The sequence below is a fragment of the Lampris incognitus genome, chromosome 15 (assembly GCF_029633865.1).
Source record: "Lampris incognitus isolate fLamInc1 chromosome 15, fLamInc1.hap2, whole genome shotgun sequence".
In the NCBI taxonomy this organism is placed as follows: domain Eukaryota; kingdom Metazoa; phylum Chordata; class Actinopteri; order Lampriformes; family Lampridae; genus Lampris; species Lampris incognitus.
In genome coordinates, this window is record NC_079225.1 from 18,903,114 (window position 1) to 18,919,708 (window position 16,595).

General features: G+C 46.1%; 9 non-coding genes across 9 annotated transcripts; all 9 read left to right on the forward strand.

Annotated features, from left to right (window-relative positions):
- The first annotated feature begins 4,532 nt into the window (after positions 1–4,532).
- On the forward strand, positions 4,533–4,651 carry LOC130125852 (5S ribosomal RNA). The gene has a single exon (XR_008811687.1). It is a non-coding gene; the product is annotated as a 5S ribosomal RNA (ribosomal RNA).
- A 276-nt stretch (positions 4,652–4,927) lies between these two features.
- On the forward strand, positions 4,928–5,046 carry LOC130125635 (5S ribosomal RNA). Its single transcript, XR_008811507.1, has one exon. It is a non-coding gene; the product is annotated as a 5S ribosomal RNA (ribosomal RNA).
- A 6,897-nt stretch (positions 5,047–11,943) lies between these two features.
- LOC130125636 (5S ribosomal RNA) lies at positions 11,944–12,062 on the forward strand. Its single transcript, XR_008811508.1, has one exon. It is a non-coding gene; the product is annotated as a 5S ribosomal RNA (ribosomal RNA).
- A 610-nt stretch (positions 12,063–12,672) lies between these two features.
- LOC130125608 (5S ribosomal RNA) lies at positions 12,673–12,791 on the forward strand. Its single transcript, XR_008811481.1, has one exon. It is a non-coding gene; the product is annotated as a 5S ribosomal RNA (ribosomal RNA).
- A 276-nt stretch (positions 12,792–13,067) lies between these two features.
- On the forward strand, positions 13,068–13,186 carry LOC130125637 (5S ribosomal RNA). Its single transcript, XR_008811509.1, has one exon. It is a non-coding gene; the product is annotated as a 5S ribosomal RNA (ribosomal RNA).
- A 610-nt stretch (positions 13,187–13,796) lies between these two features.
- LOC130125609 (5S ribosomal RNA) lies at positions 13,797–13,915 on the forward strand. Its single transcript, XR_008811482.1, has one exon. It is a non-coding gene; the product is annotated as a 5S ribosomal RNA (ribosomal RNA).
- A 276-nt stretch (positions 13,916–14,191) lies between these two features.
- On the forward strand, positions 14,192–14,310 carry LOC130125618 (5S ribosomal RNA). The gene has a single exon (XR_008811490.1). It is a non-coding gene; the product is annotated as a 5S ribosomal RNA (ribosomal RNA).
- A 610-nt stretch (positions 14,311–14,920) lies between these two features.
- LOC130125595 (5S ribosomal RNA) lies at positions 14,921–15,039 on the forward strand. The gene has a single exon (XR_008811469.1). It is a non-coding gene; the product is annotated as a 5S ribosomal RNA (ribosomal RNA).
- A 276-nt stretch (positions 15,040–15,315) lies between these two features.
- On the forward strand, positions 15,316–15,434 carry LOC130125638 (5S ribosomal RNA). Its single transcript, XR_008811510.1, has one exon. It is a non-coding gene; the product is annotated as a 5S ribosomal RNA (ribosomal RNA).
- Positions 15,435–16,595: the final 1,161 nt, after the last annotated feature.

The following is a 16,595-nucleotide window of genomic DNA, read 5'->3' on the forward strand; positions in this document are numbered from 1 at the left end:
AACACGACTGTTCTAGAGCGGCCCTGAATCTGTTTATGGCCAAGAATAATTTCTGTGATTTATGGAGAACCAGAAATCCCATAACACGAGAGTACTCGAGAGTACAGCCACAAATGGACACTGTACGGCAAAGTCGGATTGATTTTTGTTTAGTCAAGAAACCGCAGATCGACCTTTTCGATACTGTGCGCTATTGTTTAAATTTCATTAGTGATCATGCCATCCTGCGTGTGGGAATGGGGGGTAAAAGGAGGGGGAGGGGGGGAGGCGTGTGGCACCTTAATGCTAGCCTGCTGAACAGAAGGGATTATGTTGAATGCATCTCTAAAGTGATCTCATTTGAATGTTCACAGCCTGAGTTTGGGGAAAATATCATAGAGGGGTGGGAGAAATTAAAAGTGAGAATTAAACAAAAAAGTATTCAGTTTGCGAAAAGATTGAACTTTAAAACTAGAGAAAAAGAAAGATCATTAAGAAATACAATTGCTAAATTAAATGCACAACCGGTTGTCAATGTTGAAAGGCTTGTGAATATTCAAAATGAAATAAATGAAATTGAAAGGATAAAATGTGAAGGTGCTATAGTGAGGAGCCGTGCTCAATATGCAGTAGAAGGGGAGAAAAGTACAGTTTTTTTCCTCAACTTGGAAAAAAGGAAACAAAATCAGTGTTATTTGCAAGAAATCAAAAATAAAGAAGGTAAAGTAGTGACCAATTTCGTAGACATTCTGGAAACAGTACAAACTTTTTATAGTGACTTGTTTAAAACTGAGAGTTCAGACATACAAGCTACAAATGACATATTGGAAGAGATGACTGCTAAATTAAATGATGAGGATAAATCAGCGTGTGAACAGGAAATAACTGAGGAAGATATAGAGTGTGCAATAAATCAAATGATGTCAAATAAAAGCCCAGGTAGTGATGGGTTGACGGCAAACTTCTATAAAGCTTTCTGCAACACGCTCAAACCAACACTACTGAAATTGTATAAAACAATGGAAAAAGAACAGAAGGTACCGGAGTCAATGACTCTAGGCTTGATCACTTTAATTTTTAAGAAAGGGGAGAAGGATGACCTAACAAATTATAGGCCCATTACTCTGTTGAACAATGACTACAAAATACTAATGAAAATATTGGCAAACAGAGTCAAACAAATATTACATACAATAATAGAAGCCACCCAGGCTTATAGTGTGCCAGGGAGAGAAGTCACTGACACAGTACGCACCATAAGAGATGTGGTGGAGTATTTAAAAGAGACAGATCAAGCAGGTGTCCTTCTGGCCATTGACTTCAATAAAGCCTTTGACCGAGTAGAGCATCAATTTATGTTTAATGTACTGGAGAAGGTAGGTTTTGGAGACAGATTTCTAACTTGGGTAAAATTATTATATAGCAAAGCTACAGGTAAGGTCAAATGCAACGGTGCAACCACTGATGCGTTTCCTCTGGAAAGGTCGGTCAGACAAGGCTGTCCACTATCCTCAATCCTGTACACAATAATAGCAGAGCCACTAGGAATTCTATTAAAACAAGACAAGGGTATTAGAGGTATTGAGTTACCAGGGGGAGGATCCTGTGTCGTCCAGCAATTTGCTGATGACACCACCCTAACAGTAAAGGACATGGCAAGCATAGAGAGAGCAATGGCAGTAATAAACATGTACGGTCGAGCCTCTGGCTCCCGCATAAATGTAGGTAAGTCAGAAATCATGTTCATTAACATGGCTGAGCCTCAGCAGGAGACCACACCTTTTAAAATACAAAGCAAGCATATAAAAATTCTAGGTACCTACATCGGTAAAGATGTAGTGGCAGCTCGTGATCTGTCATGGACGGAAATTATTAGTAAAATAGAAAAATGTCTAAATTATTGGAAACTGAGAGACCTAAAACTCAAAGGTAGAGTAGTGGTTCTAAACAACTTAATATTGTCAAAACTAAACTATACATTAGCAGTTATAGAACTACCCTTATGGGTATTAAACAGAATAAATGAAATTATAACCAATTTTTTGTGGAGGGCAAAAGTAAGTAAAATAGCACGAAAAACATTAATAAGTAAGTACAGAGAGGGAGGACTTCAATTAGTAGATATAGAAAGCAAAAAAAGGGCGTTCAGGATCAAAACTGTGCAAAAATATCTGTGTGACTCCACAGCCCACGGCTGGAAAAGCCTGATGGCTTACTTCATAAACAAGGTATTTCACATAGGCGATTTTGTGCTGCTGATGCAACTAAAGCGACCGATGATGGCGGGGCTTCCAGGTTTCTATAGAGAAGTCCTGTCCGCTCACGCGGAATTTCTAAAGCATATAGACTATGCATGTGACTCGGTAAACGTCATCAGAGAAATGCCAATCTTTCTAAATAAAAAAATTCAAAAGACAGGTAAGCTTCTATGTAATAATGACATGTTAACAGCAGGTTTGGTCCAGTTGAAGGACGTCATGTATGAACTGATGCCGGGTTTTCTCCCCCCCCAAGCCATATATGACAGTATAAAGGAGATAAACTATGAGGCCAAAATTACGGAGACAACAAGCTATTATAACGACTTAAAGGAAAGCATCCCAAAAGAATGGCGGACAACCATAGAGCGGAGAGTGGTACAGAACAGAGAGGGGGAGCTCCCAGCCATGTTGGTGGAGCAAGGAGGAGAGTGGAGGAGTATACACAGATTGACAAGCAAACAGATCTATGGAAAGTTTCTGGCACAGGCGTCGCAACGTCCGACCTCTCTGCCGTTCTGGGGCAAAGTTATGCCCAATTTGAATGTGGGACAAATCTGGGGACAATGGAGGGTGAGAGGGAACAGCATTGAGGCAGAAGACAACGACTACAAAATCCGACACAACAAAGTGTTCACTAACGTTATTCTGCACCAATTTGACAAGGGGGTCGGCAGGGAGTGCGACGTCTGTGGCCTGCTGCCTGAAACACTATTGCACATGTACCGCCACTGCTCGGAGCTGGCGAGCTTCTTTGAAACCCTGAAAAAGTGCTTAGTCAACAAACTGGGATTAATTTGGGACAGCGGGGATTCGTGGGATGTATTCTTTGTGTTTGGAGTGTGGGAGAAGAGCAGGGTGAAGAACGCAGCGCTGTGCAAATTGCTCTTAAGTCACGCCCGGTGGGCCGTCAAATCACGTCGGAACATTGCGCACTTTGAACGCAGAATCATCCCGGTTTGGAACATTTTCAAAAACATGGTCAAAAAACAAACACATTACAGACTGACGCACGGCGATGCGGACTTCACCCGGCTCTTCATCAGAGACAGCCATCTCCTCTCCCTCAACAGGAGGGGGGAGATTGTGTGGAACTGGTGAGGGAGGGAGGGAGGGAGGGAGGGGAGGGAAAAAGTCTGAAATGATGTGAACGGAAAATGATGATTATTGGAAGTGTAAATATAAACAAAGTTAAAGACGCGTTACGGTTTTCTTTTAACTTTCTCTGTTATGTTTTATTGAAGTTAAGGGGAGGATGGGATCATTCTGTTTAATGTGGAATGTGTGTCATTTAAAATCTCAAAGTGGTGTTTTAATGTCACTTTCTTTTAAAAACACAGTCTAAGGTTTGTTCAAAAGGGCTGATTTGTTTCATTTTCTGTTCTGATTCCAAAGCGCTGATTTAAGTTGATGATTTGGAAAGCATGGCTTTATTTTATGTATAAAGAGAGACGGATACTATCTTGTGTAAGCGAAACAAAGTGTAAAACAAATGTAACAATGTGGAATTGATGGACAATACATGCAATCAAAAATGTATTTTTGTTCCCAAAAATATATTTTCATAATAAAAGACAAAAAAAAAAAAATAACGCCCGATCTCGTCCGATCTCGGAAGCCAAGCAGGGTCGGGCCTGGTTAGTACTTGGATGGGAGACCGCCTGGGAATACCAGGTGCTGTAAGCCTTTATCCCCCCGCCCCAACTATGATCCACAAAGCAAACGTATAGGAAAAACCAGACATACATTTTGGTCAAAGATCACTACAAGCTACTCAATGGCCACCTCTTATGTTTTAGTCTTATTCTGTCACAGTCTCTCGCCCTTGACATCAAAGCGATCGCCCTTGACACCTGCTGACCCCCCCCCCTTCACCGCGGTACACCAGTTGGCCATCAAAGGAATCGCCGCTCTCCGTTGACATCAAAGCGATCGCCATCACCCTTAAAAAGCCTCCACTGTGAACCAGTCTGCGCTGGAACGTCGCCTTTCATGGACTTCTGCCTGCCCGCCTGCCTACCAGCCACTGAGCGAACTCCTGCTCTACCCCTGAGATCGGTTACTTCCATAAAGACTTGATTTCTTCCCTTACCTGGTTGTCCCGTCTGCTTTTGGGTTCTTTCCTGACACGTGACATATTCTTACACTTAACACTTGACTCTTTCCACAGCAAACGCAATAAGATGTCACGTAGCTGGTCATAAACGCAGAAACTGGTGAAATAAGCTGATAGCAGAAAGAAGAAGCGCGGAGGCCGAATTATATATAAAAGAGCGGCACGGTGCCGGCTCAACGGCTTACGGCCATACCACTCTGATAACGCCCGATCTCGTCCGATCTCGGAAGCTAAGCAGGGTCGGGCCTGGTTAGTACTTGGATGGGAGACCGCCTGGGAATACCAGGTGCTGTAAGCCTTTTATCCCCCCGCCCCAACTATAATCCACAAAGCAAACGTATAGGAAAAACCAGACATACATTTTGGTCAAAGATCACTACAAGCTACTCAATGGCCACCTCTTATGTTTTAGTCTTATTCTTAAACTTAACACTTGACTCTTTCCACAGCAAACGCAATAAGATGTCACGTAGCTGGTCATAAACGCAGAAACTGGTGAAATAAGCTGATCGCAGAAAGAAGAAGCGCGGAGGCCGAATTATATATAAAAGAGCGGCACGGTGCCGGCTCAACGGCTTACGGCCATACCACTCCGATAACGCCCGATCTCGTCCGATCTCGGAAGCCAAGCAGGGCCGGGCCTGGTTAGTACTTGGATGGGAGACCGCCTGGGAATACCAGGTGCTGTAAGCCTTTTATCCCCCCGCCCCAACTATAATCCACAAAGCAAACGTATAGGAAAAACCAGACATACATTTTGGTCAAAGATCACTACAAGCTACTCAATGGCCACCTCTTATGTTTTAGTCTTATTCTGTCACAGTCTCTCGCCCTTGACATCAAAGCGATCGCCCTTGACACCTGCTGACCCCCCCCCCTTCACCGCGGTACACCAGTTGGCCATCAAAGGAATCGCCGCTCTCCGTTGACATCAAAGCGATCGCCATCACCCTTAAAAAGCCTCCACTGTGAACCAGTCTGCGCTGGAACGTCGCCTTTCATGGACTTCTGCCTGCCCGCCTGCCTACCAGCCACTGAGCGAACTCCTGCTCTACCCCTGAGATCGGTTACTTCCATAAAGACTTGATTTCTTCCCTTACCTGGTTGTCCCGTCTGCTTTTGGGTTCTTTCCTGACACGTGACATATTCTTACACTTAACACTTGACTCTTTCCACAGCAAACGCAATAAGATGTCACGTAGCTGGTCATAAACGCAGAAACTGGTGAAATAAGCTGATAGCAGAAAGAAGAAGCGCGGAGGCCGAATTATATATAAAAGAGCGGCACGGTGCCGGCTCAACGGCTTACGGCCATACCACTCTGATAACTTCCGGGTTGGCGTGGTGGCGGCGGAGCGGACGAAAAAGACATTAAATCGACGGGGAAACGAGAGCAGTCTCTGAAAATCACGTTTCTAACTCCCCCCCAGCAGCTTTCTGCTGCACGGGGGAAACTTTTGTGGCTTTAGAAGCACGAAAATGGCACAGACGGCAAGGACACTCGGACCGGACAAGACTTACGACGACGGGCAGACGGACAAACAAAATGGAGGTATAGCGGCGGAAACAAAGAAGCCCCAGCAGGACGCGAATCCGACTGAGGCAGAAAGCGTGATGGAGAAGGGGGAGAGAGGAGAATTTGTGGTGGTGGAGAGTCGAGCGGAGAAACGAAAAGAGAGACGAGGTGGAGGGGCCACAGCAATGGGGTTGGTGAAAGAGACGGCGGTCGCAGCGGAAGCGGCGGGGAGGGAGGGGGAAGGGAGAGAGATGGACAGAGACCTGGTGGTTAATGTGGACGTGGAGGGAGAAGACAAAATCTCCATGATGGAGCTTCTGCGTGCGGTTGACAACACGTGTGGGAGAGTATTGGGCTGCAGGTCGAAAAGCGACAAGCGATGGGAGCTCACGATGAGTAACCCGAAAGGGAAAACAAGACTGCTGGACGGCTTCAAGATTAGAAACTCCAGAGTGGTGGCATCGGAAGTTACGAGGGACACCAGGATCGTCTCCTTTTTGAACCTTCCCCTGTATGTCACAGACAATCAAATTGTTACTAAACTGAAGCAGTGGGGCGTGGAGCCGGTGTCTCCTATCAAGCGGAGGAAGTGGGCCGGGACGGACGTTTTTGACGGGACGAGATTCCTCAAAGTCCGTTTCAATGAAAATGTCTCCTCTTTACCTTACAGCACCAAATTTGAGACGCTGGAAGGGATTGAATACTTCAGAGTGCTGCACGATAATCAATCTAAAGTTTGCAGGCTGTGCCTCCAGCCCGGACACATCCTACGGGAGTGCCCGGAGTTCAAGTGCTTCAAGTGCGGGGAGATCGGACACTACGCACGAGAATGCGCAGCCATGCCTGGAGCAGATCCCAAAGAGGAGACAGAGAGAGACACCGGCGAGGGAGTGGAGGACGGGGCAGAAGAGACGGAGACAGGAAATCATCCTGATGGCATTGCGACTGATGGCGAAGCAGAGGGGCCCCAGTCAGCTGCACGCCATGAGATGGAGGAGGAGAGCGAGGTCGAGGAGGAAGAGGAGGAGGAGGAGAAAAGAGGAAGCGGCGGTTTGACTGCGGCCTCTGAGAGGGTGGGGAGGATGCCGACGAGCGTCTCCACTCTGGCGCACGGGTCGCTGAGGGGTCAGGCTGTAACAACATCAGGGGACAGGAGCCGCAGCAACCAGAGGGAGGGCAGTTCGGCCAGCCTTGCGTCCTTGCCTTGCGGGCAGCCGGGGCAGAGAGGGCCTCTACACGGGCAGGGGAGTGAGAGACGACAGCCGAACCCTAAGGCTTCGGAATGGGATGGAGTTAGTAAGGGGAGGGAAGAGGGAACAAGCAGAAAGGGCAAGACTAAGAGGGGTAAATAATAATGGACTGAAAAGGGTGTGCATCATGTTTTTTGTTTGGGGATTATTTTTCTCTGTCTTTCCCACTCACCATGGTCAAAATAGCATCATTCAACGTACGTGGACTACGTGACATGGACAAGTTCACTAAAGTCGTAAAAATGTGTGATGCAGAAATAATCTGTCTCCAAGAAACCCACTGGGACACTGACTGTGAAACTCAGTGCAAGAAAAGGTGGCCTGGATCCTACTTTTCAAGCCATGGGACTCAGCGGGCACGAGGAGTAAGCATCATGGTGAGTAGCCACATTGAGGCTGATGCCACTCTAATAGACAAAGACATTGGGGGGAGGTGGGTTAAAGTGGGCTTTGTTTTTGAAGACACTGTCTACAAATTACTGAACATTTATGCGCCCAACCACGAGGGGGACAGGTCTTCTTTCTTTCGAGAATTGAATATCATAGCTAAAGACTGTGACATCATAGTTGGGGATTTCAATGTCAAGATGAGCAGGCTTGACATTAGCGATAACGGTAGCTATAAACACGACTGTTCCAGAGCGGCCCTGAATCTGTTTATGGCCAAGAATAATTTCTGTGATTTATGGAGAACCAGAAATCCCATAACACGAGAGTACTCGAGAGTACAGCCACAAATGGACACTGTACGGCAAAGTCGGATTGATTTTTGTTTAGTCAAGAAACCGCAGATCGACCTTTTCGATACTGTGCGCTATTGTTTAAATTTCATTAGTGATCATGCCATCCTGCGTGTGGGAATGGGGGGTAAAAGGAGGGGGAGGGGGGGAGGCGTGTGGCACCTTAATGCTAGCCTGCTGAACAGAAGGGATTATGTTGAATGCATCTCTAAAGTGATCTCATTTGAATGTTCACAGCCTGAGTTTGGGGAAAATATCATAGAGGGGTGGGAGAAATTAAAAGTGAGAATTAAACAAAAAAGTATTCAGTTTGCGAAAAGATTGAACTTTAAAACTAGAGAAAAAGAAAGATCATTAAGAAATACAATTGCTAAATTAAATGCACAACCGGTTGTCAATGTTGAAAGGCTTGTGAATATTCAAAATGAAATAAATGAAATTGAAAGGATAAAATGTGAAGGTGCTATAGTGAGGAGCCGTGCTCAATATGCAGTAGAAGGGGAGAAAAGTACAGCTTTTTTCCTCAACTTGGAAAAAAGGAAACAAAATCAGTGTTATTTGCAAGAAATCAAAAATAAAGAAGGTAAAGTAGTGACCAATTTCGTAGACATTCTGGAAACAGTACAAACTTTTTATAGTGACTTGTTTAAAACTGAGAGTTCAGACATACAAGCTACAAATGACATATTGGAAGAGATGACTGCTAAATTAAATGATGAGGATAAATCAGCGTGTGAACAGGAAATAACTGAGGAAGATATAGAGTGTGCAATAAATCAAATGATGTCAAATAAAAGCCCAGGTAGTGATGGGTTGACGGCAAACTTCTATAAAGCTTTCTGCAACACGCTCAAACCAACACTACTGAAATTGTATAAAACAATGGAAAAAGAACAGAAGGTACCGGAGTCAATGACTCTAGGCTTGATCACTTTAATTTTTAAGAAAGGGGAGAAGAATAAACTAACAAATTATAGGCCCATTACTCTGTTGAACAATGACTACAAAATACTAATGAAAATATTGGCAAACAGAGTCAAACAAATATTACATACAATAATAGAAGCCACCCAGGCTTATAGTGTGCCAGGGAGAGAAGTCACTGACACAGTACGCACCATAAGAGATGTGGTGGAGTATTTAAAAGAGACAGATCAAGCAGGTGTCCTTCTGGCCATTGACTTCAATAAAGCCTTTGACCGAGTAGAGCATCAATTTATGTTTAATGTACTGGAGAAGGTAGGTTTTGGAGACAGATTTCTAACTTGGGTAAAATTATTATATAGCAAAGCTACAGGTAAGGTCAAATGCAACGGTGCAACCACTGATGCGTTTCCTCTGGAAAGGTCGGTCAGACAAGGCTGTCCACTATCCTCAATCCTGTACACAATAATAGCAGAGCCACTAGGAATTCTATTAAAACAAGACAAGGGTATTAGAGGTATTGAGTTACCAGGGGGAGGATCCTGTGTCGTCCAGCAATTTGCTGATGACACCACCCTAACAGTAAAGGACATGGCAAGCATAGAGAGAGCAATGGCAGTAATAAACATGTACGGTCGAGCCTCTGGCTCCCGCATAAATGTAGGTAAGTCAGAAATCATGTTCATTAACATGGCTGAGCCTCAGCAGGAGACCACACCTTTTAAAATACAAAGCAAGCATATAAAAATTCTAGGTACCTACATCGGTAAAGATGTAGTGGCAGCTCGTGATCTGTCATGGACGGAAATTATTAGTAAAATAGAAAAATGTCTAAATTATTGGAAACTGAGAGACCTAAAACTCAAAGGTAGAGTAGTGGTTCTAAACAACTTAATATTGTCAAAACTAAACTATACATTAGCAGTTATAGAACTACCCTTATGGGTATTAAACAGAATAAATGAAATTATAACCAATTTTTTGTGGAGGGCAAAAGTAAGTAAAATAGCACGAAAAACATTAATAAGTAAGTACAGAGAGGGAGGACTTCAATTAGTAGATATAGAAAGCAAAAAAAGGGCGTTCAGGATCAAAACTGTGCAAAAATATCTGTGTGACTCCACAGCCCACGGCTGGAAAAGCCTGATGGCTTACTTCATAAACAAGGTATTTCACATAGGCGATTTTGTGCTGCTGATGCAACTAAAGCGACCGATGATGGCGGGGCTTCCAGGTTTCTATAGAGAAGTCCTGTCCGCTCACGCGGAATTTCTAAAGCATATAGACTATGCATGTGACTCGGTAAACGTCATCAGAGAAATGCCAATCTTTCTAAATAAGAAAATTCAAAAGACAGGTAAGCTTCTATGTAATAATGACATGTTAACAGCAGGTTTGGTCCAGTTGAAGGACGTCATGTATGAACTGATGCCGGGTTTTCTCCCCCCCCAAGCCATATATGACAGTATAAAGGAGATAAACTATGAGGCCAAAATTACGGAGACAACAAGCTATTATAACGACTTAAAGGAAAGCATCCCAAAAGAATGGCGGACAACCATAGAGCGGAGAGTGGTACAGAACAGAGAGGGGAAGCTCCCAGCCATGTTGGTGGAGCAAGGAGGAGAGTGGAGGAGTATACACAGGTTGACAAGCAAACAGATCTATGGAAAGTTTCTGGCACAGGCGTCGCAACGTCCGACCTCTCTGCCGTTCTGGGGCAAAGTTATGCCCAATTTGAATGTGGGACAAATCTGGGGACAATGGAGGGTGAGAGGGAACAGCATTGAGGCAGAAGACAACGACTACAAAATCCGACACAACAAAGTGTTCACTAACGTTATTCTGCACCAATTTGACAAGGGGGTCGGCAGGGAGTGCGACGTCTGTGGCCTGCTGCCTGAAACACTATTGCACATGTACCGCCACTGCTCGGAGCTGGCGAGCTTCTTTGAAACCCTGAAAAAGTGCTTAGTCAACAAACTGGGATTAATTTGGGACAGCGGGGATTCGTGGGATGTATTCTTTGTGTTTGGAGTGTGGGAGAAGAGCAGGGTGAAGAACGCAGCGCTGTGCAAATTCCTCTTAAGTCACGCCCGGTGGGCCGTCAAATCACGTCGGAACATTGCGCACTTTGAACGCAGAATCATCCCGGTTTGGAACATTTTCAAAAACATGGTCAAAAAACAAACACATTACAGACTGACGCACGGCGATGCGGACTTCACCCGGCTCTTCATCAGAGACAGCCATCTCCTCTCCCTCAACAGGAGGGGGGAGATTGTGTGGAACTGGTGAGGGAGGGAGGGAGGGGAGGAAAAAGTCTGAAATGATGTGAACGGAAAATGATGATTATTGGAAGTGTAAATATAAACAGAGTTAAAGACGCGTTACGGTTTTCTTTGAACTTTCTCTGTTATGTTTTATTGAAGTTAAGGGGAGGATGGGATCATTCTGTTTAATGTGGAATGTGTGTCATTTAAAATCTCAAAGTGGTGTTTTAATGTCACTTTCTTTTAAAAACACAGTCTAAGGTTTGTTCAAAAGGGCTGATTTGTTTCATTTTCTGTTCTGATTCCAAAGCGCTGATTTAAGTTGATGATTTGGAAAGCATGGCTTTATTTTATGTATAAAGAGAGACGGATACTATCTTGTGTAAGCGAAACAAAGTGTAAAACAAATGTAACAATGTGGAATTGATGGACAATACATGCAATCAAAAATGTATTTTTGTTCCCAAAAATATATTTTCATAATAAAAGACAAAAAAAAAAAAAAAATAAAAAATAACGCCCGATCTCGTCCGATCTCGGAAGCTAAGCAGGGTCGGGCCTGGTTAGTACTTGGATGGGAGACCGCCTGGGAATACCAGGTGCTGTAAGCCTTTTATCCCCCCGCCCCAACTATAATCCACAAAGCAAACGTATAGGAAAAACCAGACATACATTTTGGTCAAAGATCACTACAAGCTACTCAATGGCCACCTCTTATGTTTTAGTCTTATTCTTAAACTTAACACTTGACTCTTTCCACAGCAAACGCAATAAGATGTCACGTAGCTGGTCATAAACGCAGAAACTGGTGAAATAAGCTGATCGCAGAAAGAAGAAGCGCGGAGGCCGAATTATATATAAAAGAGCGGCACGGTGCCGGCTCAACGGCTTACGGCCATACCACTCCGATAACGCCCGATCTCGTCCGATCTCGGAAGCCAAGCAGGGCCGGGCCTGGTTAGTACTTGGATGGGAGACCGCCTGGGAATACCAGGTGCTGTAAGCCTTTTATCCCCCCGCCCCAACTATAATCCACAAAGCAAACGTATAGGAAAAACCAGACATACATTTTGGTCAAAGATCACTACAAGCTACTCAATGGCCACCTCTTATGTTTTAGTCTTATTCTGTCACAGTCTCTCGCCCTTGACATCAAAGCGATCGCCCTTGACACCTGCTGACCCCCCCCCCTTCACCGCGGTACACCAGTTGGCCATCAAAGGAATCGCCGCTCTCCCTTGACATCAAAGCGATCGCCATCACCCTTAAAAAGCCTCCACTGTGAACCAGTCTGCGCTGGAACGTCGCCTTTCATGGACTTCTGCCTGCCCGCCTGCCTACCAGCCACTGAGCGAACTCCTGCTCTACCCCTGAGATCGGTTACTTCCATAAAGACTTGATTTCTTCCCTTACCTGGTTGTCCCGTCTGCTTTTGGGTTCTTTCCTGACACGTGACATATTCTTACACTTAACACTTGACTCTTTCCACAGCAAACGCAATAAGATGTCACGTAGCTGGTCATAAACGCAGAAACTGGTGAAATAAGCTGATAGCAGAAAGAAGAAGCGCGGAGGCCGAATTATATATAAAAGAGCGGCACGGTGCCGGCTCAACGGCTTACGGCCATACCACTCTGATAACGCCCGATCTCGTCCGATCTCGGAAGCCAAGCAGGGCCGGGCCTGGTTAGTACTTGGATGGGAGACCGCCTGGGAATACCAGGTGCTGTAAGCCTTTTATCCCCCCGCCCCAACTATAATCCACAAAGCAAACGTATAGGAAAAACCAGACATACATTTTGGTCAAAGATCACTACAAGCTACTCAATGGCCACCTCTTATGTTTTAGTCTTATTCTTAAACTTAACACTTGACTCTTTCCACAGCAAACGCAATAAGATGTCACGTAGCTGGTCATAAACGCAGAAACTGGTGAAATAAGCTGATCGCAGAAAGAAGAAGCGCGGAGGCCGAATTATATATAAAAGAGCGGCACGGTGCCGGCTCAACGGCTTACGGCCATACCACTCCGATAACGCCCGATCTCGTCCGATCTCGGAAGCCAAGCAGGGCCGGGCCTGGTTAGTACTTGGATGGGAGACCGCCTGGGAATACCAGGTGCTGTAAGCCTTTTATCCCCCCGCCCCAACTATAATCCACAAAGCAAACGTATAGGAAAAACCAGACATACATTTTGGTCAAAGATCACTACAAGCTACTCAATGGCCACCTCTTATGTTTTAGTCTTATTCTGTCACAGTCTCTCGCCCTTGACATCAAAGCGATCGCCCTTGACACCTGCTGACCCCCCCCCCTTCACCGCGGTACACCAGTTGGCCATCAAAGGAATCGCCGCTCTCCGTTGACATCAAAGCGATCGCCATCACCCTTAAAAAGCCTCCACTGTGAACCAGTCTGCGCTGGAACGTCGCCTTTCATGGACTTCTGCCTGCCCGCCTGCCTACCAGCCACTGAGCGAACTCCTGCTCTACCCCTGAGATCGGTTACTTCCATAAAGACTTGATTTCTTCCCTTACCTGGTTGTCCCGTCTGCTTTTGGGTTCTTTCCTGACACGTGACATATTCTTACACTTAACACTTGACTCTTTCCACAGCAAACGCAATAAGATGTCACGTAGCTGGTCATAAACGCAGAAACTGGTGAAATAAGCTGATAGCAGAAAGAAGAAGCGCGGAGGCCGAATTATATATAAAAGAGCGGCACGGTGCCGGCTCAACGGCTTACGGCCATACCACTCTGATAACGCCCGATCTCGTCCGATCTCGGAAGCCAAGCAGGGCCGGGCCTGGTTAGTACTTGGATGGGAGACCGCCTGGGAATACCAGGTGCTGTAAGCCTTTTATCCCCCCGCCCCAACTATAATCCACAAAGCAAACGTATAGGAAAAACCAGACATACATTTTGGTCAAAGATCACTACAAGCTACTCAATGGCCACCTCTTATGTTTTAGTCTTATTCTTAAACTTAACACTTGACTCTTTCCACAGCAAACGCAATAAGATGTCACGTAGCTGGTCATAAACGCAGAAACTGGTGAAATAAGCTGATCGCAGAAAGAAGAAGCGCGGAGGCCGAATTATATATAAAAGAGCGGCACGGTGCCGGCTCAACGGCTTACGGCCATACCACTCCGATAACGCCCGATCTCGTCCGATCTCGGAAGCCAAGCAGGGTCGGGCCTGGTTAGTACTTGGATGGGAGACCGCCTGGGAATACCAGGTGCTGTAAGCCTTTTATCCCCCCGCCCCAACTATAATCCACAAAGCAAACGTATAGGAAAAACCAGACATACATTTTGGTCAAAGATCACTACAAGCTACTCAATGGCCACCTCTTATGTTTTAGTCTTATTCTGTCACAGTCTCTCGCCCTTGACATCAAAGCGATCGCCCTTGACACCTGCTGACCCCCCCCCCTTCACCGCGGTACACCAGTTGGCCATCAAAGGAATCGCCGCTCTCCGTTGACATCAAAGCGATCGCCATCACCCTTAAAAAGCCTCCACTGTGAACCAGTCTGCGCTGGAACGTCGCCTTTCATGGACTTCTGCCTGCCCGCCTGCCTACCAGCCACTGAGCGAACTCCTGCTCTACCCCTGAGATCGGTTACTTCCATAAAGACTTGATTTCTTCCCTTACCTGGTTGTCCCGTCTGCTTTTGGGTTCTTTCCTGACACGTGACATATTCTTACACTTAACACTTGACTCTTTCCACAGCAAACGCAATAAGATGTCACGTAGCTGGTCATAAACGCAGAAACTGGTGAAATAAGCTGATAGCAGAAAGAAGAAGCGCGGAGGCCGAATTATATATAAAAGAGCGGCACGGTGCCGGCTCAACGGCTTACGGCCATACCACTCTGATAACGCCCGATCTCGTCCGATCTCGGAAGCTAAGCAGGGTCGGGCCTGGTTAGTACTTGGATGGGAGACCGCCTGGGAATACCAGGTGCTGTAAGCCTTTTATCCCCCCGCCCCAACTATAATCCACAAAGCAAACGTATAGGAAAAACCAGACATACATTTTGGTCAAAGATCACTACAAGCTACTCAATGGCCACCTCTTATGTTTTAGTCTTATTCTTAAACTTAACACTTGACTCTTTCCACAGCAAACGCAATAAGATGTCACGTAGCTGGTCATAAACGCAGAAACTGGTGAAATAAGCTGATCGCAGAAAGAAGAAGCGCGGAGGCCGAATTATATATAAAAGAGCGGCACGGTGCCGGCTCAACGGCTTACGGCCATACCACTCCGATAACGCCCGATCTCGTCCGATCTCGGAAGCCAAGCAGGGCCGGGCCTGGTTAGTACTTGGATGGGAGACCGCCTGGGAATACCAGGTGCTGTAAGCCTTTTATCCCCCCGCCCCAACTATAATCCACAAAGCAAACGTATAGGAAAAACCAGACATACATTTTGGTCAAAGATCACTACAAGCTACTCAATGGCCACCTCTTATGTTTTAGTCTTATTCTGTCACAGTCTCTCGCCCTTGACATCAAAGCGATCGCCCTTGACACCTGCTGACCCCCCCCCCTTCACCGCGGTACACCAGTTGGCCATCAAAGGAATCGCCGCTCTCCGTTGACATCAAAGCGATCGCCATCACCCTTAAAAAGCCTCCACTGTGAACCAGTCTGCGCTGGAACGTCGCCTTTCATGGACTTCTGCCTGCCCGCCTGCCTACCAGCCACTGAGCGAACTCCTGCTCTACCCCTGAGATCGGTTACTTCCATAAAGACTTGATTTCTTCCCTTACCTGGTTGTCCCGTCTGCTTTTGGGTTCTTTCCTGACACGTGACATATTCTTACACTTAACACTTGACTCTTTCCACAGCAAACGCAATAAGATGTCACGTAGCTGGTCATAAACGCAGAAACTGGTGAAATAAGCTGATAGCAGAAAGAAGAAGCGCGGAGGCCGAATTATATATAAAAGAGCGGCACGGTGCCGGCTCAACGGCTTACGGCCATACCACTCTGATAACTTCCGGGTTGGCGTGGTGGCGGCGGAGCGGACGAAAAAGACATTAAATCGACGGGGAAACGAGAGCAGTCTCTGAAAATCACGTTTCTAACTCCCCCCCAGCAGCTTTCTGCTGCACGGGGGAAACTTTTGTGGCTTTAGAAGCACGAAAATGGCACAGACGGCAAGGACACTCGGACCGGACAAGACTTACGACGACGGGCAGACGGACAAACAAAATGGAGGTATAGCGGCGGAAACAAAGAAGCCCCAGCAGGACGCGAATCCGACTGAGGCAGAAAGCGTGATGGAGAAGGGGGAGAGAGGAGAATTTGTGGTGGTGGAGAGTCGAGCGGAGAAACGAAAAGAGAGACGAGGTGGAGGGGCCACAGCAATGGGGTTGGTGAAAGAGACGGCGGTCGCAGCGGAAGCGGCGGGGAGGGAGGGGGAAGGGAGAGAGATGGACAGAGACCTGGTGGTTAATGTGGACGTGGAGGGAGAAGACAAAATCTCCATGATGGAGCTTCTGCGTGCGGTTGACAACACG